Source organism: Peromyscus maniculatus, chromosome 15 (assembly GCF_049852395.1).
Source record: "Peromyscus maniculatus bairdii isolate BWxNUB_F1_BW_parent chromosome 15, HU_Pman_BW_mat_3.1, whole genome shotgun sequence".
Taxonomy (NCBI): domain Eukaryota; kingdom Metazoa; phylum Chordata; class Mammalia; order Rodentia; family Cricetidae; genus Peromyscus; species Peromyscus maniculatus.
In genome coordinates this window covers 8118551-8141794 of record NC_134866.1, presented here as the reverse complement: position 1 = coordinate 8141794, position 23244 = coordinate 8118551, and positions in this window count along the sequence as shown.

Here is a 23244-nt window from a genome sequence, read left to right as displayed (position 1 = left end):
CAATACAGCTAATGCTGTTGTTGGAGGTGTGGGTGAGCCAGCCCCAAAGTTGTGAGCATGGGAAAAACTGTCCCCACTACTCATCTGTCATGCGGCCGTGTGGGTCGGGGAGAGATGCACCCACTTACCCCTCGCCCCTTACTGCCTGTGACAGATGAGCTGGCTGACACCCCCCCCCCCCCGCCCCCGCTGTAGCACTTGGGAAAGTGGAACCTGTACCTTGCCTGGGTAGCACAATAGAGCTGACTCTGTTGGCAGAGGTGTGGGTGAGCCAGCCAAGAAGTTATGAGCATGGGAGAGCTGTCCCCATTACTCATCTGTCATGAAGCAACATGGGCGGGGGAGAGATGGTCCGTCCCCCGCTCCCCCCCTTCGCCGTCCCCACGCCAATCAATGTCCAAGGCAGGTGGAAGAGTTGGTCCCGATGCCATGAGAATGAAAGAGCTGTCCCTGCCCCTCATCAGCTGCAGCATGCAGGAGAGCGGCCCCTACACCTCGCTTGGACAACACAGTAGAGCTGGTCCTGATGGTGAAGGTGTGGGAGAACCAACCCTGAGGGTGGGAAAGTGGGAGAATTGGCCCCGCCCCTTGCTCATCTCTGCAAGGAATGAACTAGCCAGGGCAATGCTTGAGAGCTCCCTCTGGTGGTGAAGACAGGGGAGAATTGGTGGGCTGATTGACCCTGCAAGTAAGTACCCAGGTCCAGCAGCAGGGTTATGTGTTGGCCCACCCCAATATCCACCCCATCTCTGATCTGTTAGAGCCCAGGAGTCAGACGTGGGTTGGTCCTGTGGACCCAGGGCCACAGGATCTCTACAACACAGGGCAACAACAGGATGTCCAGGGAGAGTCCCAGTGAGGGTCCAGAGTCCATGGTGTAGCAGAGACCAGGGGCCTTGAACCAGACCAATAATCCTTTGCAATAAATGCCTGCATGTAAAAAATGTATGGACAAAGGGGCTTATTGCGTGACTCACTGTAACACATTGCAGCTTCCAAGATGAGAGTTTCCATTTCTCCCTTTCCCCCTTTTTTTCTCTTAAATTTTATTTTGTTTTATTGGGGCGGGGGGTGGGGGGGGGGAGATGGGTAAGGTTGGGAGGCATGATGTGAAAGACACAAAGAATAAATAAAAGACAGCTTAAAAAAAGAGAGAGATACATCCTGTTGTCAGTAAGCTTGGCTTACTTGGAGAATTCCTGTGAGTGAGAGATTCTCCTGCTCCCCGGCCCCACAAAAAGTGGATTGTGTCTGGGGAATGGCACCAGAGGTTGTCCTCTGGCTTCCACAGGTATACACATATAGACAGGTACCTGGGCACACTCATGCACGAATACACAGGTGAGGTCAGGTTTCTCAGAGGTCAAAAGAGGCCAATGGATCCCCGGAGCCGGAGTTAGAGGTAGCCTGGTGCGGATGCTAAGAGCAGAGCTCAGGTCTTCTGTAAGAGCAGTGCATGCTTCTGACTGCTGAGCCACCTCTCCCGCCCCTGGGTATCTCTATGCACACATGCATATGTGCATTGAAACAATTTCCCAGTTAACTTTCAGTAACCCCAGAGGAAAGTTCCATGCGCATGTCTCTATGGTAGCACCCTTCTCCTCACAGAGCAGCCGCCAATGGGCCGTTAGTCTCAATGTTAACCCTATCACACATATACCTTCTGGATAATTTGTCAGGGGTGAAACGGTGACACCACAGCTACGTCAACTTTATGTTTTGATAGTTGCTTCCGAAATGTCCCTCCACATGTTTGCATGTGGGCCAGGAAGATGGCTCAGAGAGGACAGGTGCTTGCCTCCTCCCAGCAATGTCAGCCTGATGATCCGAGGTCAGTCCCCGGAACCCACATATGAGGGAGAGGGGAGACCTGACTCCACAAGGTTGTCCTCTGACACACCTACATGTGATTTGGCATGCCTCCCTTCCCAACAATGTTCAATAATGAAAAACAATGATAAACAAAATGATGAAAAATGAAAGAGTGTACCAATTTCCATTGCTAAAAACAGCATATGAGAAGTGTTTTCAGTTCCCTTCCCATTCCCGAGTGTGAGCAAACTTCTTACCATTTGACAGTCTCAGGAGAAGCTAGACACTGACCTTCATGATTTTGACTCCAAGTTCTGGTGAACTTTGGCTGCACGTCCCTAGTCCCTAGGTCCCTCATCCAGGGTTTGTACATGTGACTAATTTTTCCTGCCGCGCCGCGGGGGCCGGCCCCCCCCCCCCCCCCGTTTGTTCTTTGTCCCTTTGTGATGCGCAGGTTTCTGCTTCTTTTAAAAAGTCAATCCTTTCAGGATGACTTCATGACTTCATTGGGTGTCTTCCTCAGGAAGTCTTTTGTTTCTCATTGAGGGCATTAACCGAGCATTTACATGCTCACCTCAGTGTGGCTTGTCAGCAGCCAGCCGCTGCTCCTGGGATCCATTTCACATTCCTGAATTAGATTTGTAATGTTTGAGTGTCTTCCTCCACGGAGCTGCCACTGCAGGAAGTAGATAAAGAACGTGGATCGATATAAAAAGAGCATGCTCTGGGGAGGTGTGAGTTTTGAAGGAAGAAATTCTAATGCAGAAACCCGGGATGAACATAGAGTCAAACAGAAATGAAGCTCCTGGGCGCAGTCGTCATGACCTGGGCTTGGATCTCACCCTAGTCCTTTCCCGCCTGTGACAGAATTATTGCAGTTCTGCTTGGTTGCTAAATTCCTCCATTGCCTATTAATGATCAATTAACATTTAAAATTGTGAAAGTATTTGGTATCATTGTACAAAGAATGGTCTTTAAAAATTGGAATCTACATAAAATCATAGTTTATTCTAGATTGGGGCCAAGTTGTGGTGGCTTACACCTTTAATCCCAGCACCCAGGAGGCAGAGGCAGGTGGATCTCTGAATTTGAGGCCAGCCTGGTCTACAGAGCGAGTTCCAGGACAGCCAGAGCTACACCAAGAAACTCTGTCTGGAAAAACCAAACCAAACCAAAGCAAAAAAAGAATCCTAGACTGGGGTTACAGGATAAATGAAGTGTTTTGGTAATTTAATTTAAAAACAGAATCAGGTTTATAATTTTGACCACTTTGGAATTAATTCTATTACTATATAATTTAATCTCTCAGGCCTAGATAAAATTTTAATCCTCGGGGATAATTTCTGTTCTCAGAAGGTGAATTCGCTCCAGCCACTGAAGAGCTTCATCTTTTTGGGACGTGAACAAACTCTCCTAGGAGCCATTGTTCCTGCCTCAGTGTCTGCTCAGATCAACCTGGGGCAGCTGTGGGCACAGGTGCAACTTCAACAGGTCTCCGAGTCTCCACCTGGAGAACAGTGAGGGTCGCATTTCTCCAAGGCCTGCTCTTTCGAGATCTCAGGGAGTCTCCAAGCTCTCCCCAGTGGCTGTCACCACTGCCAAGGACCTGTCTATCTCACTCCTGACAGGGTTTTCCCTCAGTGGGTGGCCATCTTATGTAAGCTGAACTGGAGCCTTCAGCCTGGTCTTGCTTTTTCTATATGTGGTGCCCTGGTTGCTGCTACTTACAGTACAGATTTCCTCGTTTAATGCTCTGTTCTGGTGTGTAGTTTCCAGAGGCTCAAGTGTTAGATGCTTGGTTATAATTTAATGAAATTAGGAGGCGTGGAATCTGTGAGTGGAGCAACCTAGTGGGAGGTTATCAGAAAGTTATGGGGTGCCATCCTCTCAAAGGATTGGTGCTTTCCCCCTGGAAGTGGATTGCATCTCACAGGTCTGGGATGTGCTGTGAAGGCATCAGCAGACCACCCCTTCCTTTGGAGGATGCTGATTTTAATTAAATGTTCTAAAGTCTGTACTCATATCTGGTAGAATCACACTCTAAAGTGCCTTTGCCCAACCCCGGATGCAATCATCGCGACTGAATGTGTGATGTCTTCTGTACACAGAAAGAGCCATCTGCTAGCTGTGGGTAGAGAAGATTTCCTTCATTCTAATGTTATGGCCACTGCATGCAGCCTGAAATGCCTGTTTGCTGGTTTTCTTCAAAAGGCACTGAGTGTGAGCTCTGATCTGTAATTATGTCTGAAGACAAATTCCTGGGATCTACTGTTGCTTTTCTCCATGGTGATAATGGTAAAGGGTGCAGCATGAATCTTAAAAGGTCTTATTAATAAAAACAAACCCAGTGCCAGTTATTGGGGTGAATGCTGGAAGATCAGAGAAGCAGAACAAGCCACAGCCTCCTCACCTCACCAATTCCTCAGCTGATCCTGTTTCCTCAGACTGGAAGTCTCTGAGTCCTCATCCGAATGGGTCTCAGCTGAACTGCTGCTCAAAAGCCTAAAAGCTTAACCAGGCTCTAGTTCCTGGTCTTCACACCTTTTATACCTTTCTGCTTCCTGCCATTACTTCCTGGGATTAAAGGCGTGTGTCACCATACCTGGCTGTTTCCAGCATGGCCATGAACTCACAGAGATCCAGATGGATCCCTGCCTCTGGAATGCTAGGATTAAAGGCGTGTGCTACCACTGCCTAAACCTATGTCTAATATTATGGCTGTTCTGTCCTCTGACTCCAGATAAGTTTATTGGGGTGCACAGTATTTTGGGGAACACAACACCACCACAGAAGGGGGTCATATTGAGTAGCTCTTCTTCCTGTACCTTTCCTTTCTGACCTCTGCCTATCTTTCCTCCATCCCCGACATGTGGTCCTGTTGTCCTGTACCTACCTGGCACCACCCTTCATTTTATCCGCTGCCCTCCATCTCCCAACGTTCTATGTCTCTGCCAGTCTCTGCCAGTCTCTTCACACTTGGGCATCCTGGCTGCTCTCCCCCAGTTTGTTGTCATTTGTGTCGAGTAGCCATTGTGTGTGACAAATCAACCTCACACTGATGTCTTGAGCTACAGTCTCACTCACTGACAATTTAGGCTAATTCAATGGGTTCTACTTACTTCCAAGTGTATATTTATGAGGTTATTTCTATTGATGAGGATTTATTTTCCACCCGTGATGCCATTGGTGGCACAAGCCGGGTATCCTTGGCTGAAGTCACTCTCCTGTCAGAGCACTGTCTCTGGACTCTATCTCTACGTGACAGGTGCAAAACTCGTTGTGACAAGAATATCCCGGGCATTGGAGGATCGAGGGGCTGAGGGGATGACATTTGCTCCTAGTTGAAAGGTGAGTGCTTACTTAGCACAGCCCTGGGAGAAACATTTGTAAATGCAGGGTTAATGAATGAATACAGCTTGATTCCTTCATAAGCATCTTCCAGAAGCATCTGGCACACAATAGATGGGTCTTTAATAGGTTTCTATCAGGGAGAATATATGAAGAGGCAATGAAAGAAGAAGGGAAATCACCTTGCAATTAGCTGACTGGAGATAGGAGAGGATTCAATGACCAGCTTGAGCTATAGGTTTGGTTGTTCAACATCCCTTCTAAGTTTTCTTGAAATACAGAACCTACTTGTGTGTGTGTGTGTGTGTGTGTGTGTGTGTGTGTGTGTGTGTAAATTGATTTTTTTTTTGAGACAGGGTTTCTCTGTGTAGTTTTGGTGCCTATCCTGGATCTCGCTCTGTAGACCAGGCTGGCCTCAAACTCACAGAGATCTGCCTGGCTCTGCCTCCCGAATGCTGGGATTAAAGGCGTGCACCACCACCACCACCACCACCACCACCACCACCACCACCACCACCACCATCACCACCCAGCATAAATTGAATTTTTAGCCAGTTTTACCCTCATATGTCAAATTCATCTCATTCTGATATTTTTTATATAAGAAAGACATAGTTTATTCTACAAAGGGTGAGTCTATTTAATCTTTGTAAAACTTTTGGAATTGTGAATTATGATAACTAGACCACAAGGAAGAAGAAAAACTGTGACTTGAATGTGCATGAACTAACTGGGAGGAAAGTTCAGGGATATGTTCAAATGTGTGGAACATGTGAAAACACCAAAAAACTGCTGTACCAGGAATTTGGAGAAAATGTCACAGTATATGAAGAAAGAATTATGAGGGCATTTGGTATCATTATATAACAGATAGAGTTTAAAATTAGTATTTGTAAATCACCAGTGATGTTGACCTCTGGCTCTTTAGCCTTTTGTTTAATTTGCACCTTACAATTAATTACTAGTTTCTTGCTTTTCAGAAAATAAGATGCTCCCTGCCACTGTCTAGATTCTATGTTCATATGCACTATTAACAAGACACGGAGGACTTTTGACGTATCCAGTGTGAGCCTTCACATTTCATTTTTCTTGTCAGAAAAGTAGTTTTCTTCAAGCTGTAACTCAGTTACTCACCTCAGTCCTAGCCTGGAAAGCTACTGTCCATCTCGCTTCTGGACATGTCAAGAGAAGGAGTCACAGAGAAAGAAGAGTTTCGGGAAGGAGTATGGGAATACTGTCACATGATTTGCTGTGTGTGTTTCTGCATGGTTGACAGAACCTGCAACTCCCTTCAGGATAAATGAGCTCCCACATCTACCTTATTACTATATTCATTGGACAAAGGGGCAGGGTTCATGGTTATATTTTCATTCAGTCACATAATGTCCTAACTTCTCTTTACCATCTCCCATCCCTGCCTCTTCTACTCATCCACTTCCTCTACAAATAGCCCTTATTTGTTTTCATGGGATATTATCTGTGAATGATATGTGCGTGTATGTATGTGTGTGTATATGCATACATGTGTGGTATGTGGTATGTGTATGTGTTCATGTGTATTTATATGTGTGTATATGTGTATGTGTGGTGCATATGTGTTTGTATATGTGTGTGTTATATGTATGTATGTGTGTATGTATGTGTGTGTATGTGCATGTGTGTGTGGTATGTGGTGTGTGGTGTGTGGTGTGTGGTGTGTGGTGTGTATGTGTGTGTGTGTGTGTGTGTGTGTGTGTGTGTGTGTGTGAGAGAGAGAGAGAGAGAGAGAGAGAGAGAGAGAGAGAGAGAGAGAGAGAGAGAGTGAGTGAGTTTGTGCGTTAAGAACCTCAGCTCCACATCTGAGAAAAAACATGCAACATTTATCTTTCCGAGTCTGATTCAACTTGCTTAATACGAGACACTCCAAAATGAATTCCATTAACTTTTCCTGGAAATGTTTGGTGTGGCAAAGTTATGGGACTTCATGGACTGGTGTTGTTTGAATGAATGAAGGCAGAATGAAGTCTTGTCTTCACACACTGGGATTTTGTCAAACACCAAACTTTCTTTGCAGTTGTCAAAGAGACTTCAGTTGGTTTCCTGAGAACTGATGTTGTCTTTCTCTGAAGCACTCTGAAGACAGCTTGATGGCTGTCTCTCCGGGTATGGAGTCACAGCATTTCATGGGTGGCTGACGTCCTAGGGACTCAGCTAACTTTATGTTGATTTAAGAAAAAAAAGTAAATTCTGAGTTCAGAGATGCTGTTGGCCTTTAGCTAATCATGTCTCTGTAGAAAGGAAGTGGTTAAGAGTCAGGAACAGTCAGGTGAAGAGTATATTACAATTAAAATAATGTAAATTTACAAAAAGAAGAAAGGCCAGGGGCCACCAGGCAGTGCTAGAGCATGCCAGGGTCTGGGCAAGCACAGGACACTTTGTGAAAGGATTCTTTGACCTCTCTGAGTCACTAAGGTACTCAAAGTGTATTTAGAGGAAAAGTTTTAGATGCCAGAAAAAGAGAAAAAACTTCTCAGGATCCCCGAGACCCTGTGAGTTTTGGTGATTGAATCTGACTTTGGCTTTTGATGTGAATATGTTTTTTGGTAGTGGTTCAAGGGCATCAGACATAAGTAATGAAACGGGATTGTATCTTTTCAACTTTTAAAAATCTTCCCCAGAGCCATAAGCTGTCCTTAGAAGTCAGCCAGCTTCATGAGCTACATATTAATAGGAGCATGAAAGCATTGGAGAAACTGACTCGGGCCATGGATGTCCATAGAGTTAATGGAAGCTCTGATTAGATGTACATACTAGGCCATTTAGTTTGTTGACATTGAGTAGTATCTCCAATGCCTGCATTCATTGCCGAGTGTGTGGGTAACTGCAAATGGATTTATGCTCAAGTGTTTTGGCCTAGTCTGTTCCTATACTTATCAGCCCCCTTGTATTGCTCTATGGCATCTGACGTTTATCTCCTTGGAATTCTTCCAGTTTGGTCCAGTGGGAATACACTGAGGTCAGCAGGCACTCATATCTCACCTTCTTTTTAAAAATGCTTTTTACTTTATGTATATGAGTGTTTGCCTGGATGTATGTCTGTGCACCAGATGCATACAATGTGCAGTGCCTAAGAGAGGCCAGATGAAGGTGTCAGATGCCCTGGAGCTGGAGTTGCAGGTGGCCATGAAGTACCATGCTGGGAACCAAGCCTGTGTCCTCGGCAAAACACTGAAAAACACTGTGTCCCATTATGCCAGCAGCTACCTCATCCGTTTGCTCCCAGAGGCCACATCCAATGTTGACCAATGCCTCCTAGGTCTGTGTAAGCGAATGCTGTGATGCTCAGGAGACAAGGGATTGATATAAAGACACACTGCTCAAGTGAGTCCCCATCTTTGAGTGCTCCATGACTATATGTTCTTTATATTATTATACACGCTCATATACAATATCTGAGTCATGGTCAAACATATTAAAAATCACACACAAAATGCATGCATGGTTATTTTCTTTGAAAACATTTAAAACAGCATTTCTTTATGAGTTCCTGAGGTTTGGTCACGTGTAGTCCAGGCACTTTCCTCTGGTGCTCACAGAGTTCCTCACACTCAGAAGGAAGTAGTTCTGATGTCTCTGTACCCTGTGTGTAATTATCTAGAACTGGGTGTTTCTCTTGAGACAGAACCCCTGACTTCTCAAGCGCTTAGACGTGTTGATCACACCTCTTTCCCCATTTCCTATATTTTCCTGCTAGAGCTTGTTTTTCAACTTGAAGTGGAAGTTGAGAAATTTGTCTAGAGTTTAATGAAAACAAAACACTGGCGCCCAACAGAAAGATTTCTCTCCACCTTCAAAGAAAGAGTACCATAGAGTGTTGGAGGTCTGCCTTTGCATGATGCATTTGAAAATGGCACCCTGGTTATTTTGTGACACTCCTGCAGTAATCAAACATGACCAGTTCTCTTGGAAAACAGTAAAGTACCCACACTATGGTCTGAGCCTATTCTTTTGGATTTTCAATGAAGACCCAAAACGGGGAGATGTTTTGGGATTTGGATTGAAATTCATTAGGAAGGAGACAAACAAAGTAAAACATTTGTGCTTCATCCAAGAACAGAGTCATGTGCTCCTCTAGATTTCCAAAGCTATCTTCTTAAAGTGACCCTGTCTTTCTTAACGAAGCCAGCCTTGCATTACTGAAGTACTGTGATCAAGGTCCCACCCACCTTCCTGGGTGGAGGCAAGTCATGACGTTTTGTTAACTGTATTGAGGTTTCTCTCTGACTCTTAAGACTTTTATTCAAAGATTTTTTTTATTTTAAGTCTATTTTTATGTAATTGTTCACAACTTCTGCTTCATCCTTCTTTTTTTTAAAATTTATTTTTTTAACTACATTTATGTATTGTGTGTCTGTGTATATGTTTGTGTGTGTGTGTGTGTGTGTGTGTGTGTAACACACACTCATGTGCTGCAGGAAGAGTGTAGAGCTTGGGGGATGACTTGTAGGAGTCATAAGGCTTGGTAGCAGACATTCTTACCCATTGATCTATCTTTCGGGCCCTGCATTATCCTTCTTCATGTATATTTTATTTTTGCTCATATCTTAGTATACAAACAATAATTAAGTAAAATAACTGAAAATTATATTATTCCTAATGTAGCAGGAATCTTAGAGAGTCTGGCCAACTTCTCAGCTGATCTTGTTTCCTCAAACTGGAAGCCTTTGTGTCTTCATATCTGAATGGCTCTCAGCTGAACTGTGCTGCTAGAAACCTGAAAGCTTAACCAGCCAAATGTATAACCAGTCAAATGCCTCCAGCCTCTGGTCCTCACGCCCCATGTACCTTTCTGCTTTCTACCATCACTCCCTGGGACTAAAGGCTCGCTTTCTGGGATCAAAGGCATGTGTCACCTTGCCTGGCCATTTCCAATGTGGCCTTGAACTCACAGAGATCCAGAGGGATCTCTACCTCTGGAGTGCTAGGACCAAAGGCGTGAGTGCCACCATCCTCCAGCCTTTGTATCTAGTGGCTGTTCTGTCTCTGACTCCAAATAAGTCCACTAGGGTGTACAATATTTTGGGGAACACAACACCACCACATCCTAATTTTACTCAGAATATCATAATCTTGTTGTTTTCACTTTTATTTTCTAAAAAGAAAGATACATTTATCCCAGGCTGGCCTTGAACTCACTATATAATCAAGATTGACCTTGAACTTGTCCTCTGCATTCACCTAACCAGATGTGGATTTTGGATGTGTCCACCGTACCTGGTTCCTGGATTTTTTTATTCTCCAGTAAATGAATTTTTAAAAATTTTATTATGTAAAACTCTTGCAAATAAAGAAAAACATAACAATTGAATTTCTTAACATAAAAAACTACATGGGTTGATTCCGTGACACCAGAGTAGCCGTGTGTAAGTGCAATCGGTGAGCTTCTATCGCTTGTCCTGTGTGACTGGAGCATGTTCATCACCTGTTTTCCAGGACAGCTGGCCACGGGTTCTACTCACTCTATTATTGCACATGAGCCTGATGCTTTTCTATCAGGTCCATGAAAGGAGCTGACAGGTCAGGCTGTTTTATGTCTAAACAATTTGCAAATACGCAGAATAATTTTTTCTTGGCATATACAAAGACTTTGTCTATAAAATGCTCCCCCACAAGGCATTATGGGTACAGGTTACCACCAGAGTCTCTTCCTCTTTCTTTTTCCTTGGTTCTTTTGTCCAAGTACACATATTCTTAGGAATAATTCATTTTATTTGAAAATCTTCATCATAAGATATTGTTCAATGATATTCTTGCCAGACTGTCTGTAATTTTAAAGACAATTTTTCCTGATTTTTAAAATCATTTCTGTTTTGTGTCTTTTTTTTTGCCTTCAGAATTGTCTATATTTTTTAACAAGGGATATCTTTTTTATCGAATTTGCATTCAGAGTTCCATGCAGTTGCACCCTGCCCCTCCCCCCATCCCTCTTCCTCCAGTACCTCCTTCTTTCTGTGTTCTCTTCCTTTCTCCAGCCAATGGTTTATCTCCTTTATCTCCTTCATCTCTTTTGTAACAACATCACTCAGAGCCATGACTTTTCCTCTGGTTATGTATTTGCTTATGTGTATGCTTTATTTTTCATGTGTTCCATTCTCACTTTTTGTCATTATATTTATGATATAATGATCTTGATACAGTTTTAAACAGGTATTTATGCAGAATGTTCTGTAACTGTGAAGTTCTTTTGAAGTGTGTCTCACATTTTGAAAGGCAATACTAAGACCTTGCCTTCCCTTTGACTGGGGAGATCAAGCTGAAAATCCTGCCCTTGTGGTGTTCCTCATGGGGCTGGGACTTCTCCAAACAGGCTGTTCATTAAGCTACTAGCCTCGGTCTCCTGTGTCTCTTCTTCCGGCTCACAGTATCCTAGTGTGCTGTCACCCCTTCCAGTGTTCTCATGAGACCTCCTTTCATAGAAGTCCTTTACTTTGTCCCCCTCAGCCTCTGGCTCCCCGGTTCACACCCAGTTCTAAGTGGTAATTCCATTGCTGTGGAATGTTCCTCGCTGGTGTCTACCCTCCAGGTGGCACTGTCCTTGTGAGGACCTCGGCTGAAGAACTGGTTGGGTACAAGCTTTTCCTTCCCATGGTCACTCCTGGTTGCAGTTCCCAGAGGCCTGTCTCTTTCCGCTGTGGGGCTCTAGACCCTCCTGGGCCTCACCCATCACCTCCTTGGACATCTCTAAGCAGAGTCTATGTGGTAGGTGATATCAAGGCCGTCCAACTGTTCCTTAAGTTTATATTGATCTCAGTCAGTTCCATCAGCTCAGAATTGAGACAAATTTCTTTCGAATTCTATACATAAACTCATAACCTACTCAGACCAATGTGGTGGTTTTTTGTGAGTGTTTGTTTTGATGATTTTTCACACTTTCTGAGTCTTCAAGGTTGTTTTATTGAAAAAGAATGGGCCTTCTGAGGACTATCACAAGACAACTAAAAACCACAAAATCAATGTTCATATTACTACTAACTACAGCAACTATGACAGTGATAGCAGTGATTTTTGTTAAAAGCATCTCATGTTCAGGCACAGACATTCACCTGCTGTGATAGATACCATTATTCTTTCTTTATCAATAGAAAAGGTCACTGATTAGTGACGTCACAAAGCAGGCATGTAGCAGTCCTGAGATTTAACCAAAGTACTGACTCTGGAGCCAACACTGGCTGCTGTGATCTAGAACAATCAAGTTCAAGAATGAACCCTGGGCAGTGTCTCTGATTTGAGACAAATTCTTTGGTGATGCACAAGTGCAAGGAACTGATAAAAAGTTGGAGATGCGGTGACGTCATAGAAAAGTGCTGGAAGTGGGGAGCAGGAGAGAAACCCTGTGGGCAAAGGCCCGTTAATGACTCACATGGGATACGAGGATCAACACGACCTTTGTTAAACAGTAAGAATCCAAGTTTAGTTTCTCCAGTTTTCAAGTTAATTTTTATATATCAGCCCCCTCAGTGATTATGTTGTCATCGACAAAACTTTATTAAACTGAATTTAAAATAAGCACTGCACACACATCCACCGCACGAAAAAGCTTCCCTGATGAGGTCTGAGAGTGGCACTAATCCATGGGTATAGAGATAGGAACCTAGAGAGCGGCTGGTAATCTCTTCACTTAGCAGAACAATTACCCTGTAAGATCATATAAAAGACCCAGAATCACTGCCAAACAACTTAAAATACTTTAGAGTAAAAAACCACACTGTCTTACTTTTCTATTGCTGTGATAAGATACCATGACCAAGGCAACTTATAAAAGAACGTGCTTGATTTAGGCTTACAGTTCTTGGGCGTTAGAGTCCACAGTGGCTGAACAAAGGCATGATCATAGGAACAGCTGAGAGCTCACATCTTGATGCACAATGAGGAGGCAGAGATAGATTAGATGGATGGATGGATGGATGGATGGATGGATAGATAGATAGATAGATGGATAGATAGATAGAGCATACTGTGAATGGTGCAAGTCTTCAGAATCCTCAAAGCCCACCCCAATGACACACCTCCTCCAATAAGGCCACACCTCCTAATCCTTCCCATACAGCCCCACCACCTGGGAATGAAAATATTCAAATACATGAGCCATTATCACTCAAATTATCATGATGTCTATTAAAATGTTTAAATCAAAATTAAGAGCAACTCCCTGTTGTAAATAGGATAACAAACCCGCATTTTTCTGTTGTTTTATGTCATAATGGAAGAAAATATTTTCTCTAGGCCCCACTTGTGCAGCCCCCAAGCCAAAGACAACAAGTCACTTTGAGTTTGGCCCTTGTTTGATTTTCAACTACTGAAGCTTCATTCCCTTTGATCTCTTCTTAATTTTGTTCACATTTTCCGGCATTAGAACATGTTTGATTGCATTTGTTCTAACTTTTCCCGTTTATCATCTGCTTTCCTGTTGTCAACATCTGCAAATATCTTTGATGCCGCATTTAAAAGGGTCAACTTCGTGATTCATTTTTGTCTTAGTTTTAGCAAAGGGGACCTAATTAGTTACAAATCTTCCTTTGTGAATTGCCAGAAAGCAGCTCTGGTAGGGTAACAGCTCTTTTCAAATCAAATGCCTCCCAGGGGAAAAACATAAAAAGAAGCTTGTTCTTCTCAATTTACCTTTATAATTTTCTTTGAAGAAACATTTGGAGGTGAGGGTTATTAAGTTATGATAGCCAGCTCATCCTATTGAAACATATTGCATTCTGAACTGTAGTGGAGCATGCTAACAGGTGGTTGTGTTACTTAAACTGCCCACACTATAAGCAGACCAGTCTCCGAATGGACCGGAGGTGCGAAGCCGTCTGTCTGATGTTTGTTGTTCAGTGGGAACACAACTGGAAAAATCAGTTTTGGGGGAGGAAGCACCAGGATACAGATCATGGTGTTATTGAGTAACAAAAATGTTTAGGAACAAATTAAAAAGAAATTGCTTATCTCTTTATTGTGTCTTTCTAAAAAACAAACAAACAAACAAACAAACAAAAAACAAACCCAAAACAAATAAGCAAACAAAAGGCTTGCAGGAGTTCTTTAGAATGCCTCCATGAGAGCTAGTCCTCAGGGAGGACTTTCAAGTCAGCTCTAGCTCAAATCCTCCCAGGCCTGTGTCTAATGAATGTATGTGGTGTCCTGAGCAACAGGGACCTGCCTTCAACTTCTGAGAAGCAACCAAGGGTGAGAACAACGGCCTGTGATTTGTTGAGAGTCTCTTAGATTCTCCTGACCACCAACACCAAGGGAGCGTTATCATGCCCAGTCGTGGGGTTTTGTTAGGTGATCTATAGCTCTTGGAGGGAGTATTATCAGACAAAGTGGTGTGATTTCACTGTGTGTGTGTGTGCGTGTGCATGTGCGTGCGTGCGTGCGTGTGTGCGTGCGTGTGTGTGTGTGTGTGTGTGTGTGTGTGTGTGTGTTTGTGTGTATGTGTGTGCATGTATAGTAATTTTAGGTGTAAATTTTAGCTATAGGTATTGATTTCCCATGTCTTTCTCAATTGTCTTCAATGTTTTATTCCCTCTTTTCCTTCTGTATTATCTTTCTTCCCCATCCCCAGTTCAAGCTGTCCCCCATTTTTCCCATTTCCCTTTTCATACCACTTATATCCCACTATTCTCCCCACCTCCATGGTCCCTTTTACTGTCCTGGTTTCCATGGTTACTCCAGAATACGTACTCACATCTGAAGATTTGGAGCTAGGAGCCTTGGATGAGGGAGAACATGGGTGCCTGTCTTTCTGGGTCTAGGTTGCCTCACTCAACATAATCTTTTCTAGTTCTCTCCATTTATCTGCAAATTTCATGAATCATTTTTCTTTACAGCTGAATAATATTCCATAGTGCATATGCAATACACTTTTATTATCTACTAATTGGTTGAAGGACATTTAGGTTTTTTCTGTTTCCTAGCTATTGTGAATTCAGCAGTAGTGAACGTGGCTTAGCAAGTGTCTGTGGAGCAGCATGTCAAACCCTTTGAACATATGACAGAGAGTGGTATAACTGGGTCCTATTTATTTTAGCTTTTGACTGTGTTCCACACTCACTTCCAGAGTGCCTCAGAAGGTTGCATTTATATGTTTATTCATTATGTATAAAAGACAACAATTATTAAAGAAAAGAAAGGCCACGATTTTGAGGGGCATGGGTGGAAGGGATATGATGGGGCAAATATTATAGTTACATTTTAATTAAATACAAAATACATTTTAAATGCCTTTTTGAAGCTAAATTTTTAATTACTGCACACCTTTTCTGTCTGGATTTATATTGGCACATCCTTGTTTTCACCCCATAGATGGAGGGAGGTATTTTACTACCATGCTTACAGAAAGATTTGCTGGTCTGGGATTCTTCACGCTATTGATGGGGAACTTTGGAAAAGCCCTTCTCATGGAAATCATTGAGTAGGGGAGGGGTGTCCTTGAGAGAGGTGAGAAAAAGTGGGGGAAGCATAGGTGAAGGGATGGTCAGTATGACTGTGACCTGGGGTCATTATTGTAGGTCTCTCACATCTCCATGGCTTGAAGCTTCATCTCCATTATGAGACTCTCAGAGAATAGAAATTTCATCTGTGAAGGAGTTCAGAGGTGGGGACCCCAGCAAGTGATTAGATTTAGACTAAGCCATCAGGGTGGAACCCAGTGTTGATTCCTAGTGCTTTGTAAGAAAAGGACCAGAGACCAGGGTCTTGATGCATGATGCCTCACATGACCCCAGGAAGTCGCAGGGAGAGAGGCCATCACCAGACACACGGCCTTAATCTTGCACTTCTGTAACATGAACTGGAATACACATTTTCCTTCATAACTCATCTGGTCTGTGGAATTATATTATTAGCCACACAAAACATGTTAATTCAACTAGGTATCTGCTTGTTCATAAACTCACCCTTTCTAGTGTGAGTCCCAGATGTCCTTCGTTACTGTCGTCTTCCTTGGTAAGTAGACCTTAAAAAGATTAAGTGAGAAAACTGGAGTGAAAAAGAAAATAAGAGGAGGCAGAGATGAGGTTGATAGGAGAGGGAGGGGTGGTAACCAGCTTTATGCTTCACCTGTCACACCTGTCACCTGTGCTGGCCCTACATTATCACCACTTGGTCAAAGGAGCTACTCACTTTTGGCATGAGGGCCTGACCACGGCTCTTCATGGTTCTATGAAGATAAGACACTGTGATATAACCTATGATGCTTCGGCTACAAAATCAACAGAGTTGCAGGACAATTGTGTAGCGAATTCACTTCTGGAGTGAACAGTAAAACCCTAAATGCATTTTCACATGAAATCAAATGAGATGACCAAGCATGTGTCTCCTTGGCATTCTGACTTACGTGCAGAATGAATAGCATTTGGAAAAACTGGGTTTTCTGTCTGTGAGCCTGCTAAAAGTTTCCACACAAGTGTAACCCGGTTACCTGTAACAGGGAGTCCCTGACTCTGGTAGGCTTGGAAAGAGCTTGTAACTCTACTTTTAAAGAACTGCCAATTAAGAACAAAGGTGTGTGTGACTCAGAGCCCTCTGTGCAGTTAGCTCTTGGTATCTTTGGACTTGACCAACTGCGCATGGAAAAGATTCAATAGAATGCTGCATTGTTGCTGATTTATATAGGCCTAAGATGGTTGTGTCTCGAGTAAGCATAGGTTTTTATTTTTACTGTTTCCTAAACAGTACATTGTAACAACTATTTGCATATCATTGGTAGGCATTCTGAGTTGTCTGGAGACAAGTTAGCATACAAAGAGTTATATGACAATTAAATGCAACTTCTACACTTTATTCTTTTTTAAAACTTTTTTATTATTAAGAAATTTTCTGTTCATTTTACATACCAACCACAGATTTCCCCCTCCTCCCTCTTTCCACACCCCAGCCTTACCCCCCAAACTCACTGTCCCATTCCCACCTTTTCCAAGTCAAGGACTCCCATGGGGAGTCAGCAGAGCCTGGTACATTCAGTTGAGGCAGGTCCAATCCCCTCCTCCCTGCACAAAGGCTGCGCAAGGTGTCCCACCATAGGCACTAGGTTCCAAAAAGTCAGCATTATGTATTATGTTATGTAAAGAACTGGGGAATCCTTTTATTTTGGTACTCATGTAAGTCCCATAAACATCTCCCAAGGATGCAGAGAGACCACTGTACATAGTTCTTCTCTGGGCTGTTAAGTGGTCCTTCTTGCCTTCTGGTACATTCTATATAACCTCTGGCAGGCACCTGAAATGTAGGCATCCTTTGTCATTCAAAAATAGTGGAATAGTATTTTGATAATCACAGGACCTGGGCGCAGAATGAGCAACTACATAAGGAGCTGGACAAAGACTCTAACCCAGAAACACAGCTAAGGTGTTGTGGAGCTGAGAATAGAGTCTAGACTTCTTGAGAATAGAATTTGTGTGGATTGCAAAAAGTGGTGGAGCATGCGTTGTCTGAGCCTGAGGTGAAAGGGGCCTGAGGTAGGTATATTTCATCTCTTACATTTGTCTGCTGGAAACTGTTCCCTTATCCACTCTGCCTTACACATATCAGCTTTATTGCTAATGGTCAAGTACCTTCAAGACTGTTAAAGTCTGAATTAGGTTCCCAGTCATCAATTCATAAATGAAGACCTTAGAAACAACACCAAATACCTTCTTTTCTCTTATTAAGGTAAACGTATTGAAGTGACTCACCCACCTTGAGCTGCCCACCAGCTCTTTCTAGCCAGGGCTAAAGGAGACTTTAACTTCGGCTTTTCTGTGACCATACCAGTTACCTTTCCTACAACACAAAATAAAGGCAGCCTCTTAAACCTTCTTGCATCTTCTAAGAGGTACAGAGGTACCAGCCCTCTTTCCCAAAGTATGTGTTGACTTTCTGTGGTGGCGGTAATAATGTACCACAAAGTGGGCATCTCTGGAAATAGAAATTGTTTGCCATTTTGGATGCCAGAAGCCTGGCACAAAGATGCTGATGGGGCTCCACTCCCTCCTGAGACTCCCGTGGGCATCCTCCCTTGCTCTGCCAGCATCACTAACTCTGTCTGTTTCCACTTGACCTTCCCTTGCACTCTCCTGTATGTCTCTGTGAGGATGCTGTGACTACCTGAAAATTTGAGATGCTCTTGTCACCTGTGATCATCAGCTTGACCCCTTCTGCAAATAATGTGCCATTTGCCAGCAGCCCTGAAGATTAGGACATAGAGATGTAGATCCCCTGAGGAGTCACTGTCCAGTGCCTATAATGCATAATGCCCACAGGACTGGGCTTCCTCCCTTGGTTGTAGAGAGTAAGCATGGGATAGGAGAAGTAATATTGGCGTGTTTTGGATCATCCCGGTTTAAGTCTATGGTGCAGCGGCTTGATGGTGGTGTTTTGCCTTATTCTGGGGTTGATAATGACTTCCCATCCATCCTGCATTGTCAGCACATGGTGCTTTGCTTGGGAGGATGAACATCAAGGCAACGTGGGCCAAGCTGTGATTGACTCAGCAATCTCCCCTTTCTTCAGTGAGCAGCTCATGGAGCATCCCAGCCTTCTTCACCTCCCTCTCTCCATCTTTGAATTCAGCAACAGGAAGACTGGTCAAGAGATGCATATCAACACTTTTAATTAAAAATGAAGCCAATACTTTTTTTTTTCCTGACAGAAATTAAAGCTGTCTTTGTGAGTTTGACAGTGGTGACTCATTTGGCTAATTAGAAATCATGAGCTAAGTTGTGTCTTCAATTTTAATAAGACTATATTGAAAGTGCCTGTTGAAACAAAAATCATTTTAGAGTCACTGTATTGTTTATATCCAGGGACAGATATGTGCTTGAGAGTGCATATAAATATTGCCCTTTACAGTATACAACAGACAATGTATAGAGCCAAACTCCTGGTCCTGGGTGTCCGTGGAAAATCATAGCCTTTGTACTCTCCTTATTCTTTTAAAAAATGTTCAAAGATTTGTTTATTTTTACTTTATGTATTGTATGGATGGTGTGTGTGTGTGTGTGTGTGTGTGTGTGTGTGTGTGTGTGTGTGTGTGTGTGTGTGTGTGTGTACTGCATGCATTCCTGGAGCTGCTGGAGCTGGAGGGAGGTCTCAGAGGCTCTGAAACTGGAGCTGTACCAGAGGTGGCTATCAGGAATCTGAGTTGCTGAGCTGCCTCCCTGGCCTTTGCACTCTGGAACTCACATCATCTGTGGTTATCTGTACAAGACCTGCATGAGATTGTGTCCTTCACACACCCTCATGTGTGGGGATGGAGACCCCCCCCTCCCTTAGCATTGATATGCAGGAAGGGGTTGATGGAGGACGGAGAGATTACTTTTTTTAGTAGCATCCTACCACTGGTAAGATGTTCACGCTGCTGTAAATAAACTCTCAGCCACACACCTGAAAACATCCCCAATGGAACTCACTGGGTTGCAAAACAAAACAAACACACCATAAAGCCATGAAAGTAGAAATGGGGCTTAGCTGGGAGGAGGTGGGATCCTCAGGAGTGGGAGGGGTGCAAGAAGGGGTAACAGGGCTGTGTGACTATGATTGAAATACTTTATAGGTGTGCATGAAGATATCATAATGAAACACATTACTGCATTTAATTGATATGCTAATAAAGCATTAAAAAGCTATTACACTGTAATATATTTCACAACACTTGATTTTCCTAAGTGCTTATGAGTAAACTGAACAATGCAAGGTACCACTTCAATAGTGTCATTTGGTTAAGTTGGATAAACATTTTGAATGAGATTATTTTATCAGAAAATGCTTTTTAAACAGGGTAACAAATGTGTTGTTAGTTGAGCTGATTCTATTTTTTTTTATTTTCCACAAATATAAAGTCATACTTTCAGCTTATTCACAAAAATTTTGATGCTGGATTGCTGAGTGATTGTATTATACAATTTAGAAGGATGTTGATGATTTGAGCATAGGATATCTTAACAAACGTCCTTCTCCTCCCATGTATTCATTTATGCACACATAGCTTTCCAACATTTGGCAATAAATGCTAACAGAATCAGTGCTGACTCATCCTAGCTCATTCCTATGGTGTCAAGATGATTGCTCTATGTGAGGGTCTGTGAGCCACTGAGAAGAGTCATCTTGTTAAAAGATGAGTTTGCTGGGCTTTATTTTTATTGAATCTCTCTCTCACACACACACATACACAGTATAATATATGTACTATATTGTTTTAACAGCTATTTATCACATTTGTGATATTATAATGACTTAGAAAAAATATTTAACTTTTATAACTTTTGATAGAGGGCATTTTAAAATAATGTTTTACACACATCATTTAATAGGTGTATAATAGAATAAGACTCCAGCATAAAAGGTATATCACATTGTGGTAAAGTCTGTGGTGTAGATGAATTTCTAAATGTTCTCATTAAATAAAAAACACAGAGGTAAACATATGGGTGAAAGCCTTAGAGAGATCAGGGAAAAAGGGAAAGCCACCAGCCAGCCTTACCTCACCAACTCTGCAGCTTTCGAATGCTGTGACTTCCTGTCTACCCATGCCTATATGCCTTGCTGTTCTGCCATCTGATTTGTTCTCTCCATCTAGCTACATCACTTCCTCTTTCTGCCTAGCTCTGTAACTTCCTGTCTGTCTGTACAGACCTCCAGATCTCCATGGTTAAATTGTTTTGGAATTTAAGGTGTGTGCCACCACACCTGGCTCTGTTTCCAGTGTGGCTTTGAACACACAGAGATCCTGCCTGCCAAGTATGATATCTTCATGCACACCTGTAAAGTATTTCAATCATACTCACACAGCCCTGTTACCCCTTCTTGCGCCCCTCCTACTCCTGAGGATCCCACCTCTTCCCAACTAGTTTCTGCTTTCATGGCTTTATTGTGTGTTTGTTTTGTTTTGTAACCCAGTGAGTTCCACTGGGGATGTTTACAGGAGTGTGGCTGAGAGTTTATTTACAGCAGCGTGTGCTACCATTGTCTGAGTTCTTTACTTATAATGATTTGGTTTTTTCCTCTGATCTTCAGGCAGGCAAGCTTTATTTATTAAAGCACAAATAAAATATTGCCACATTTCAGCACAAATAAAATATCACCACACTGTGGCAAAAGTGGGCAAGCAGCAAAGACAATGTTGCTCAGCATTTCCGACGGTCAGAAAGAGTTGCGCTAAAATCCCGTGGCAGGGGTTCGCTCTTGAGCTGACTCAGAATCACCTGGGTTCAACACACTCCAGGGTTTCTAATCAGCAGTTTGGCTATGAAACAAGTATAATTGCATTTTAAATATGTGCCATGTAGTTCTAATACTGCTGGCCTGGGCACCAGCATAGAAAAGGCTACCTTGTGGTCTTAGGAGTCTGTTGGACTGTTTTATAAGGATGATAAATTAGACCACTACCCCTGCCACCCACTGGACTCTGTCCCTCCAAGACCCACTCTGCTGCCCAACCCCATGCACCTAAACATCCTCTGTATGGCCAGCCCTTCCCTGCATCCCCAGCATACTCCATAGGCACAGGCACAAACCACACCCTTTGGAAAAACAGGTGAGTGAATGGCCTCCCAGCTGGACTGTCCCAAAGTGCAGACCCTAAACCACAGGGCATATCTCATGCTCCCATGGCCCTCCTCCTTCCATCCCAGCACCAGCAAGGCAGCTGGGCCCTTCACCAACTCTGGTGGAACTCCACTGCTCTGGTGCAGTCCCCACCAGCCAGCAAGCAGGTGAGAGACTTGCCTCGAGGCTACACCACCACCCCTGCCACCTTCTGGACTCTGTCACTCCACCACCCCACTTTACCACCCAACACCACTCATCTGAACATCCTCACTGTGGCCGGCCCTCCTCTGCAAACCCAGCAGACTACACAGGCACAGGTGCAAACCACACCAGTTGGAAGACCAGATGAATGAACACCAGTTTAAGAATACCTCCAACAACTGAAAGAGCAATGTGGCTCCACCAGAACCCAGCGATCCTACAACAGCAAGACCTGAACATTCCAATGCAACGGAAACACAAGAAAACCATCTTAAAAATAACTTTAGAAAGATGATAGAGGCCCTTAAAGAGGAAATGAAATATTCTCTTAAAGAAATTGAGGAAAAGACAAACAAAAATTGGAAGAAGTCAATAAATCCCTTAAAGAAAGCCAAGAAAAAACAATCAAACAGTTGAAGGTAATGGTTCAGGACTTGAAAATTGAACTAGAACAATAAAGAAAACACAAACTGAGGGAATTCTGGAAATGGAAAATTTGGGTACACAAACAGGAACTGTAGATACAAGCATCACCAACAGAATACAAGAGATGGAAGAAAGAATCTCAGGCATTGAAGATATGATAGAGAAAATAGATTCATCAGTCAAAGAAAATGTTAAATCTCATAAATTCCTAACACAAAACATCCAGGAAATCTGACCTACTCTGGTGATGGGATGGCCAAACACCCTAATAGTCGTGCTAGAAACTCCATCCAAAGACTGAGGGATCTGGATGCAGACATCCACGGCTAGACCCTGGGTGGAGCTCCGGGAGTCCAATTAGTGAGAAAGAGGAGGGTTTATATGTGCGAGAATTGTTGAAACCAAGGTTGGATAAAGCACAGGGACAAATAGGCAAACGAATGGAAACACATGAACTGTGAACCAAAGGCTGAGGGTCCCCCAACTGGATCAGGCCCTCTGAATAGGTGAGACAGTTGATTGGCTTGATCTGTTTGGGAGGCATCTGGGCAGTGGTACCAGGTCCTGTGCTCATTGCATGAGTTGGCTGTTTGAAACCTGGGGCTTATGCAGGGACGCTTGGCTCAGTCTGGGAGGAGGGGACTGGACCTGTCTGGACTAAGTAGTCTACCTGGTTGATCTCAGTCCTCGGGGGAGGCTTTGCCCTGGAGGAGGTGGGAATGGGGAGTGTTCTGGGGGAAGGGGAGGGGGGAGAACAAGGGTATCCGTGGCTGATATGTAGAACTGAATGGTATTGTAAAATAAAATAAAAGGGAAAAAAATGATTACTGTTATTGCATCTTAACCTGCTAAATTCTGAGTCATGGTCAGGTACATTAGATTCCGAATACATACTCAGCT